Source organism: Triticum dicoccoides, chromosome 4A (genome assembly GCF_002162155.2).
Source record: "Triticum dicoccoides isolate Atlit2015 ecotype Zavitan chromosome 4A, WEW_v2.0, whole genome shotgun sequence".
Lineage (NCBI taxonomy): Eukaryota > Viridiplantae > Streptophyta > Magnoliopsida > Poales > Poaceae > Triticum > Triticum dicoccoides.
The window spans coordinates 557502385-557514106 of NC_041386.1; positions in this window are offsets into that span (position 1 = coordinate 557502385).

Consider the following 11722-nt stretch of genomic DNA (forward strand, 5'->3'; position numbering starts at 1 on the left):
TGGATGAACAGGACCCCGTGGTGTGGAGGGCAGGATGAATAGTAGACAATGGAGGGGTGCCCGTGGAGGGGTGGTTGAACAGGACCCCGTGGTGTGGAGGGCTGGATGAACAGTAGACGGTGGAGGGGTGGTTGAACAGTAGCCGGTGGAGTAGCGCACGGGTGAGGCTGGATAAACAGGAGCCCATGGAGGCTGGAGGAGGTCGACGGTGGATGAACAGTAGCTCGTGGAGGCTGGAGGGGGTCGACGGTGGAGATTAACAGTATCCTGTGGAGTCCCGTTTTGCGGTACGCCACACCCCTCCCGATGAACAGGACCCCCGTTTCAACCGTAGCGCTCCAACACAAGTCTGTTTCCTCCGTTTTGCGGTACGCCACACCCCTCCCGATCAACAGGACCCCCGTTTCGACCGTAGGAGGTCCATTTCCTCCGTTTTGCGGTACGCCACACCCCTCCCGATCAACAGGACCTCTGTTTCGACCGTAGGAGGTCCGTTTCCTCTGTTTTGCGATACGCCAGGCCTCGTTTCCATCGCCTCTTCTGTCCAAGCCCTCCCGATGAACACGACCACGCATTCCGTTTCGACCCATGAACACGATGACGACGCTGTTTCTCCATTCTGACCTAGCCATGTACACGAGCCCTCGCCGTACGTATGCGCGAGTAGGCGTTCGAGACCCCGCCCGTATGTACACATACGTGGCCGTATTTTCTTTCTTGCACCCTGGCCGCCTCTACTACGACACGTGCGCGCCTCTACATCCACCAGTATATATGTACGTACACGTTCGCGACCAGAATGACAACACTACGTACGCTTCGACCAGGTGGGTCCCGACTGTCAGGCACTTCCTTGCTTGCGAAGATGTAGCTGGTGGGTCCCAGCAGTCAGGGGGCCGAATTGTTTTTTTTTGCCCGGACGCACTTCCTTGCGTGCGAAGGTGTAGCTGGTGGGTTCCAGCACTCAGGGGGGAAACATTTTTTTCACGAAATACGGTGGCCCGTCCGGTGGGTCCCTGCTGTCAGGTGGAGGAATCATTATTTTCCGCATAATAAGGAGGCACTTCCTTGCTACCGCCGTGGACCCAGCTGTCAGCCTCTCCACGTACAGTCCACGTCCGATGGAAGTCGTTCCTTGACCATGTTGACCACGCCGCGTCGAGAGCACCAGGGCGGTGGACGACGGCGAGGCCTAGGAAGGGGACGACAAGGAGCCGGTGAAGACGCGGCAGTGGATGCCCACGCGGAGAGGAGTATGAGGGTTCACTCGTTCGGCTGCGGTGTGAGGCTGCCGTCGCCGCAGGGCCTGGCCAGCGGTGGGAATAGTAGGGGGCGGTGAGGCCTCCGCGGCAGCACAGCCGGCCACGGGAGGCAGGCGCAGGCGGCACGACCGGCGCTGCTTTGGGCAGCTAGAGCAAGAAGACTAGAGGTTGAAGAAGCACTACGGCCGTTGGATGGACATCGTACGGTCACTGGAGCTAGAATCGTTCATATTGACTAATTTGACAAAGCCCTTCGTCCCCGTCAACTTAGTAGGCCCACAAGTCAGCCTCCCACCAAGGTGGGTCCCAGCTAGCCGGGGGAGTGTTCATTTTTTGTGCGTAATAAGGAGGCACTTCCGGTGGGTCCGAGTTGACAGCGGGGGGAACGTTTCGACTGTACAAGGCCTCGCCGTCGCCGGAGAATAACAACTGGTGTGGGTGAGTAGAGGGATGGCTAGGCAAGCGATGGAAGTACAGTGGGGTGGTGAGGCCTGCACGGCAACAGAGCCGGCCGCGTTGAGGAGGGAGCAGGCAGTCCCGTCGGCGCCTATTTGAGCGGCTGGAGCAGGATGAGTAGAGATTGAAGAAGCACGACGGCCGTTGGATGGCCATCCAACAGTCACTGCTTGTGCGTCAACCTTTTTTTAGGAAAGCCTCAAATCTGTGGGAAATAGCATACAGCCCATCTACCATTATTTCTAATAATTTACAGCCCATTTGCTAATTATTAAGGTTTTTTTGGAGCCCATATTCTTTTTGTTAGCATTACAGCCCATATTGTGGCCACCGTTAAAAAATTATACAAAAATTTGCATATTTCGGTGCGGTCCGAACTGTTTTTAATCCTGAAATTTCGACTCACATTCAAACTGATTTTAAAATAAATGTATATCAATATAAAATCCAACAAATTCTCCATGCATAAAAATTAATGTAATTTCAAATCTCGAAATGAAAAAAAGATATTTGAAACTAATTGTCGGTTTGATGTGTTTAAAAAATGTACAACCCATTTCTCATTACTGATGGGCCATTTTCTCGGCCAGCCGAATGAAAGCTCTCCTCCTCGTCTTGAAAGATTTGCAGCCCAACAGGCCTGACAAAGCGACTTACTTGGCAAATCACAAAAAAACTGGGCTGTGGCCTTGGACCCAGCTGTCAGCCTCTCCACGTACAATACTCTTCTGATGGAATGTCGTTGACCATGTTGACCACGCCGCGCCGAGAGCACCAAGGAGGTGGACGACGACGAGGCCTAGGAAGGGGACAACGCGGAGTCGGGGGAAGACACGACAGTGGATGCCCACGCGAAGAGGAGTACGAGGGTTCACTGGTTCGGCTGTGGTGTGAGCTGCCGTCGCCGCAGGGCTTGACTAGCGGTGGGAGTAGTAGGGGGCGATGAGGCCTCATCGGCAGCATAGCCGGCCACTGGAGGCAGGAGCAGGCGGTCTCCCTGGCGCTGGTTTGGGCGGTTGGTGCAAGAAGAGCAGCGATTGAAGAAGCAACAGGACCGTTTGATTCAAATCCAACGGTTACTGCTGCTAGAATCGAATGTTGACTAAGTTGACAAGCCCCGCGTACGCGTCAACTTAGTAGGCCCACAGGTTAGCCTCCCAACTGGTGTGCCCCAGATGTCAGTGGGAGGAATCATTTTTTTTCGTGTAATAAGGAGGCAGTTGATTGCGTGCGGCCAGGCCAGCGGAGGGAGTAGGGTGGGCCGGGGAAGCCTACGCGGCATCACAGCGGGCCACAAGAGGAGGAAGCAGGCAGTCCCGTCAGCGCTAGTTTAGGCAGCTGGAGCAGGAAGATCAGAGATTAAAGAAGCACGTCGGCCGTTGGATGGACATCCAACACTAACTGCTGCTAGAATCGTGTGTTCACTGACAAAGCCTTTCGTAAACAAGTCAGCCTCGAAATCCGTGGCGTGTCCAGCCCATTTGCTATTATTTTTATATTTTTTTACTCATTTTCTAATTCATATGGAATTTATTGCAGCCCATTTTCCATTTTTAGAATTGCTGGCCATTTTCTGGTTAGTACCAGGGTCAAAAAATTAACTAAATACGTGGGAAATTTTGAAAATTCGCAATTTTTTGCTAGGGAACGAAATATTCTTAATCCAAAAATTAATAGCCATAGTAAAACAAATTTAAAAATAAATTAGTACTATGTCATGTTAAATCCAATGAAATACGTATAAGATATCAGTGAAGAACAAAAACAAAAAAAGAAACTTATATCCCATTTGCTATAAATTTTTTGGAATTTTCAACCCCTTTTGATATTACTTTTAACAGACATTGACCATACTCTTAAGCCAGGATGGAATGCATCCCTCCTCATCTTAAAAGATTTGCAGCCCAGTAATTCGGAGAAAACAAATAGGCCTGGCTTGGGTATTCTTCAAAAAGAAATACTGGGCTAGCTATTTTCCCAAGGAACTGGTGCATGAGCATTTAGCTTTATTTATTTATTTACTTATTTATGTTTAGGGGACCATGAGCATGTACCTGGGCCAGATTCATGTGAGAGCCTCCCTTCCAGTTAATTATGGGCTTCTCTATTGGGCCTTCATCACTGGGCTGCATGTTATCAACAAGTGGAAAATGTGTTCCAAGTTTCAAAAAAATGTGTTCCGTACGATAAATAGTATGCGCTATGTACGGTACAGGGCACTAGAGGATCGAACCGTGCAACGACTACCAAAACATTGTGTTTGTCGTTCTAACAACACATTTATTCAACCAACAGACGGAATATACTACTGAGTGTACATTGAAAACAGCAGCAGCAGCAACCAGGGCTGGGGGTGCAACAGAAGCAGTAAGCAGGCCAGAAGAGTGAAGACGCAGCTCTCTCTTCCAAACCAAACATCAGCCGTCATTACAAAAGGCTACCAAAAAAGAACAAGTGTATGCATCAAACTAAATAAAGTTCCTACTACACCAAGTGTATGCATCGAACTAACTGGCTCAGTTAGACGTTACTATTTATTAAGCTGTGGAGATTGGCTGACGGCTTGAACCAGATGGGTGCCTGACGGGGGAAACTCCAGCCAGCAGGTCGAAGTCTGATACTTGCGACCCTCTCTCCTACTTTGGGCTGTAGAGCGTGGCGGCACATATCAGGGTATGGTGCATGCAGAGACGCATGGTACGCTGTGTACACACAATTTTTCTTGATGAACGAAACCGCGCTGCCATCATGATCCTTACCGTCGGTTATCTCCTGGTTAATCGGATAATTCAGTCTGACAAACAGAGAGCACGTACCAAGGCTACCTACCAGCCTCCAGTCAAAAATTCCTGAAGGCCCAGAGAAGCTGGGATCCTGCTCAAAGTCCTTGCAGTGACTGTGATTGTATTCCGCTAAACAACACGTCCAGTACGTGCGAACGATCATCAATCTTTCACCATCGTCTGACCGAGCCAGGAACCACCTGCAACTGCCATGCCGCTTTTCTTTGAATGGTTCTAGGATTAGGAAGGGTAGGGACACCAGGCGGCCTACAACATCATATCAAGTTGGAGTCAAATAAAAAAGGGCTCTTGGTTTAGTTAATCTTAAGAACAGCATGTTATGAGCATGCATATTTTTTTAGCAAATGTTAACAGTAATATAAGCAAGCCATCATGATATCATAGGAAAGTAACATACTGCTGTAACAGCCATTTGTAGCGATGACTGGAGTAGGCCAGCAATACGTCCAACCATAGAAGGAGTCGACAGCGTAAATGAAGCCCATGTGTTCAATTGCATCAGAGAACCATGGAGGATGTATGATCCTGCGATGGACGTGCAGATTTATCCACTTACCACAGTGACCTGTCAGATAGGCGAGACCACGGTTGAAGAACGCAATTAGCCTGAAGTCTTCATAATTCGCAGATCTTGTGGGCACTTGGCAGATTACAACCTTGAGCAAATCAAACTTGGTATCATGTTGGCTACTGTGAGATTCCGAGTATTCTGGGCCGCGGTGCCAAAGCAGTGCGGTGTTAATCGAAGGAAGGGGGATCAATCGCCGGGTGTAGACCTCCACGAGCATCCAGCTGTCGCGACCGTCGACGAGCACCATCCAAGATGTGTTCATGCCGACCCAGCACATACCGTTAATATAGTTGAGGCTGACGGGGATCGGATCATAGTCAAGGGGGTTGATGCTCGCCACCCTACGGTCATTATGCTGCGTGACACGCCGTTTCTGAAGATCAGGCGGCATCAGCAAGCAAGGAGCTAGCTTAAAAAGCTCCGGCCTGAGGGCTTTGAGTAAATGGTACAACCTCGACGAGCACGCGGCGAGCGGCATGGTACTGAGATTGTCTGCACGCGAAACAATGAGCTTGATTACCTCTGTGGGGAGCGAATTCCAGCCACTCTTTCGGCGGACGTTGCTCGGTTCTGCCATTGTTAGTTCTTGGGTTTCGGACGAGGGGGGAGGCGCCTTAGTGGGGATGGAACATTGGACGAGATTATGTGCGGACAAAGATGGAGAAGAGAATATGTGCTGCAGGAAGTGGATAGGTGATGATGACTACAACATGCCGCTTGACTTACGAGACACATACCAGCAGCGTAGGGTCATGTCGATGCCAGACAACTTGCTTGAGTGATCACAGTACTGGTACTCCCTGCAGTGCTATGCCCTAACTTGCTTGAGTAGAGTAGGACTCTGCTCTACTACTAGCACTGGAGGAGTAGTATATTCTAATCTAAAATAGTTACAAACTCCAATGCCCGAGCTCGGAACGACTACGAAACGCGCTCAAAGACCATGTCTACGTGGTGTTTGGACATGGGCGACAACCTCAATGCCAACGGTGCTGCTCCCGTTGCATCGTATGTGTTTCTGTCCTTCCTGTTCGAAATCGTGGTAGAGTTCATGTTTCTACTCTGTATCCTACTACTATGCTAGTCCACATTATTAGTTTCATCTCTGTTATAGACGTCATGATTTATTTTGTGCTTATTCAGATTAAATCTCGTAGTAACTTGCTCATATATTCAACTGGCGCAACGTCCCCTACAGCCACTCCCGTTTCATGGACGGCCTGGTCGATGTTGGAATTTTGCTAGTAGGCCTTTATAAGGTGAGCTCTTCTACCACTTGTATGAGCATGAGAAGAGGAGACCTACACGCGTGGGCGGCGACACTGGCTACGCCGAGCATACTTGGACTCTGCGGAGCTGGGACTTTCCCACCGATGTGGACATGGAAAACCCATGGTGTTATTTGGACTCCAACAATGTGCACGGGGACTCCAAGGAGGTTCACCTGGACATCTGCATTTTCAAGTTAAATGTTGATCATTAGTCTTCGCTCAATGTAATCTGTTGTCTAAGCATGTGGAGACTTCCATGCATGATCTTGCTCTATTGGAGTATCGCGCATGAATAAAAGTGTATCCATTTATTGTTTAGTCTAGAATCTTCCATGTATGAATTTTTACTACAGTACTGGTGAAAGACTTATGATGAACCATTTCTTACATATCCTCTGCCCCCTCCCAAATCATCCTGATTTAATCCCTCTGTCTAGGTGTATAAGGGCATGGTTAATACTTAAATAGTATAGCCAACTGTTGGCTACAAGAAAGTGCCATGTCATCTGTAGCCAACATGTATAACAATGGATACTCAAAAACTAATTCTTGAAGATCATTTCCTGCAAAGCACAATAAGAGTTATTTCTTCACAAGTTTTGGATGCAGGTTGAACAGTTGAACGCTTTTGTTTGCAAAAGATACTTTTTATCTATTTCACCCGGATGTTTGTGAGCTCTAGAGATGAAATAATATCTGAACAAACCTATCCAAATGAACTAACCAAGGCATCTCCATCTTAATTTTCTCTTGCAAGTCGTGTGTGGTCCCTTCATCGTGAAAATGCTCTGGCCGTCGCATTGATTTGCATGCATGGATAGCACCACCATATTTTCAAAGGAGGAGTGAGCTCTATATTTTAGCCAAGGCATGCATGATTTGAGGAATTATGGTTGGGCATGCATGTAGAAAGGGAGGAGAGTAATTTGCATGCGAGGGATTAAAGGAAGGGAGGCCAGCGGCTAGGCATTCAAAGGAGGCTGCATGCAAGATTACACGGGATCCAGATACTAGTCCCAAAACCAGTTCCTCTTTTTGTGGACATGCCTTGGTACGAAAGATTGACAAGTTAGGCCCTGTAAAAATGGATGGAGGGAGTAGTAGTACGTGTAGAGGGCGGTGCTGCACGGGAGTCTCACCTCTCACCCCGCTCGTGGCGCGGCAGTAAAGTCGTCATATCACAAAACCCAACCACTCCCAGTAATAAGTGGCCTGGTAAAATAAATGGACAGCCAACCATCACATCCCTCCGTCTTATTTGCATTTCATCTCTCTGCATTTACTTTCTCCGGTTCATCTCGCTCACTCGATCCCTAGCTACTACTCCTAGGGCCAGTTCTTTTGGCGGCTTCCCCAGCTTTTCCCACAAGACTAGTCACAGTGGAGAGTAACAATAAGGCGCCTCACTCATTTATTTGGGCTTCTAAACTACTATTATGCCCTGGTTTATTCCTCACCATTGTAATTTGTGCTAAATTTTGACCAAAGATTTGACTGGTTTTTCCTCACCATTGTAATTTGTGCTAAATTTTGACCAAAATGTTGACACAGATTACAATGGGGACCAATAAACCAGGACGGAGGTAGTAGTTATGGGATTACTAATCTAGAAGCCTAAAAGAACTGGCCCCTGGTACTCCTACTAGTAGTAGTACTCAAGTTGGAATTCCAATTGCACGGCACAACCTGTTAGGCAAAAAATTCGATACAGGGTGTAGGAAGCGGTTTGGGAATTTGCATGCCTTTCCAACTAGTGAGATACTCCGTACAAAGTACGACAGAGAAATAACCATAGAGAAGGAAGCTAAAAGTAAACAATCAAACGAGCATTTTTGCATTTGTTTTGCATTGAATCGTTTCACAAGCTTGACTAGTGCTGTTTTTCCACTTTTACAAAAACCACATCGTAATGTTAAAATGTGCATTTGCACGTACATAAGTAATAGTAGTACTCCCTCCGTCTAGGTGTATAAGTCTTCCCTCCTTCTTGGTCACGGTGCACAACCGAAGATGACTTATTGACCTGGACGGAGGGAGTAGCACAGTCTGCAAGCATATATCGAGAGAGACGTGTAGTGTGATAGTATATAGTAAAGTTTGTGCTATATGCATGTACTTGCAAAATGTGTACGAATACACAAGGTTTCCAAACTTTCCCTTTTACATACTTAATTAAGGACGCTAAAAATTCCTGAACGTTCGGGATTTATCATTTGTGTCCCAAAACTAATGAGACAGCCTTACGAAACAAACATTACACTCCTCCTAAAAGCCACGGCGCTCGCAGGAGCGCTTGCGGCGCGCCACGAGTGCCCTGGTGCGCGGCCATTTCCCAGCGCGCCGACACAACGCCTCTTCCTCAGCCTCGCAACTTGCGAGGTGCTGATTGGCGGCTTGCCGGCGGGCGAGCGCGATCTCATCGGTGTGGTGATCCGGCGCCAACAGGTACTCCTCCTTGCTGGAAGCATGCAACCGGTCCACGTACCGCCAAGCGTAGATGAGGCGCTTGGTCCCGACTGCACTCAAGGTGTCGTCACGGGCGTCCTCTGCCACCCTCACGGCCCTCGCACGAGCCTTCTGCCAAAGAGCCAATTGCCTGACTCTCTCGGACGGGACATAGGCCTCCCAGGCAGCTTGTTCCGCGGTGCGCTTCTCTTCCTCGGCCTTCTTCTCCACCTATATTATGGTGCGCTCTGCTGGAGGCAAAGCCTCCCACAAGGCGACATCCATTTCTTTCCAAAGCTCCTCAAGGCTAGGGGGCTCGGCGGGCAACGCGGCGTTCTCCTCGTAGCGGGGAGCCGACGCGTCCTCCGGCGCGCGTGCTGGCGAGATTGGGAACGCCAACGCGTCTACCTCGACGCGTCGCGGCGAGGAGCGGAACACCGACACGTCCTCCTCAACTAGTGGCGGCGAGGAATGGAACGGCGACGCGTCGCGTAGCGGCGAGGAGCGGAACACCGACGCGTCCTACTCGACTAGTGGCGGCGAGGAACGGAACGGCGACGTGTGACCGTCCGCACGGTGCTGCGAGGGGCTCCTAGGGCTTGGGAGGGGCGATGCCATGGTGGTCGACGTGAGAGGAAGGGGGAGGAGATAGCGATGAACATGAACGTGAGGGGGAGGAGATAGCGATGTCGTGGGATGCACAATATTTATAGCGAGCAATGGCACACCTACGTAAGATATGGACTGAGCTGGACCGACTTAACTGCAGGTCCAGTTGCGTCACTGACATGTGGGCCAGACCCATGTTGGGACCATATGTCAGTGACCGAATGCACCTGCAGTTAAGTAACAACTACGTGGGCATATTTGTTGGAGTAAATTACGGGGCAGCGAAGGGGTGGAAATATTGCTGGTCACAACGGATTGGACGAGCGCAGGGGAGGAGAGTCATGCATGCAGATTTTTCACACGGGGTGGAGTGGTGGGACCGCCGGAGGGAGAATGAGAGTTTGGCAGGCATATTATTTCCACACATGGATAGGAAAAGATTTGGAGACGAACGGGCTTCCTGCAGGTATGGGGAACGGTGCATAATAAGTTATCTTGCATGCTGGGCTAGGTATAGTCTCAAGTCATTAAAAACAAACACGCCCCACACATGTTCATATTTCAAGGTGCACTAAATTATTGCATGCGATGATTAAGGCAAGCCATATTGGTGGTATCTTAGCACACGGGAATAGCAAACATGCTGATGTGGCAAAGAATTAAAGAAGAGAGGGGGGTTAGAGTAACTAGTGTTCATGATGTTGGGGAACGTAGTAATTTCAAAAAATTTCCTATGCACACGCAAGATCATGTGATGCATAGCAACGAGAGGGGGAGTATGATCTACATACCTAGTAGATCGACAACGGAAGCGTTTGGTTGATGTAGTCGTACGTCTTCACAATCCGACCGATCAAGCACCGAAACTACGACACCTCCGAGTTCTAGCACACGTTTAGCTCGATGACGATCCCCGGACTCCGATCCAGCAAAGTGTCGGGGAGGAGTTTCGTCAGCATGATGGTGTGGTGACGATCTTGACGTACTACTGCTGCAGGAATTTGCCTAAGCACCACTACAATATTATCGAGTACTATGGTGGCTGGGGGCGCCGCACACGGCTAAGGAATAGATCACGTGGATCAACTTGTGTGTCTCTGGGGTGCTCCTGCCTCCGTATATAAAGGGCTAGAGGGGGGAGGCTGGCCGGCCAAGGAGGGCGCGCCAGGAGAGTCCTACTCCCTCTGGGAGTAGGACCCCCCCCAATCCTAGTTGGAATAGGATTCGCGGAGGGGGGAAAAGAGAGAGAGGGGCCGGCCCCCTCTCCTTGTCCTATTCGGACCAAGGGAGGGGAGGGGCGCGCGGCCCATGTAGGTCTGCCTCTTCTCTTTTCCACTAAGGACCATCATGGCCCATTTAGCTCCCGGGGGGTTCCGGTAACCTCCCGGTACTCCGGTAAAATCCCGATTTCACCCGGAACACTTCCGGTATCCAAACATAGGCTTCCAATATATCAATCTTTATGTCTCGACCATTTCGAGACTCCTCGTCATGTCCGTGATCACATCTGGGACTCCGAACAACCTTCGGTACATCAAAATGCATAAACTCATAATATAACAGTCATCGTAACCTTAAGCGTGCGGACCCTACGGGTTCGAGAACAATGCAGACATGACCGAGACATGTCTCCGGTCAACAACCAATAGCGGGACCTGGATGCCCATATTGGCTCCTACATATTCTACGAAGATCTTTATCGGTCAGACCGCATAACAACATACATTGTTCCCTTTGTCATCGGTATGTTACTTGCCCGAGATTCGATCGTCGGTATTCCAATACCTAGTTCAATCTTGTTACCGGCAAGTCTCTTTACTCGTTCTGTAATACATCATCCCGCAACTAACTCATTTAGTTGCAATGCTTGCAAGGCTTAAGTGATGTGCATTACCGAGAGGGCCCAGAGATACCTCTCCGACAATCGGAGTGACAAAACCTAATCTCGAAATACGCCAACCCAACATGTACCTTTGGAGACACCTGTAGTACTCCTTAATAATCACCCAGTTACGTTGTGACGTTTGGTAGTACCCAAAGTGTTCCTCCGATAAACGGGAGTTGCATAATCTCATAGTTACAGGAACATGTATAAGTCATGAAGAAAGCAATAGCAACATACTAAATGATCGGGTGCTAAGCTAATGGAATGGGTCATGTCAATCAGATCATTCTCTCAATGATGTGATCCCGTTAATCAAATAACAACTCATTGTTCATGGTTAGGAAACATAACCATCTTTGATTAACGAGCTAGTCAAGTAGAGGCATACTAGTGACACTTTGTTTGTCTATGTATTCACA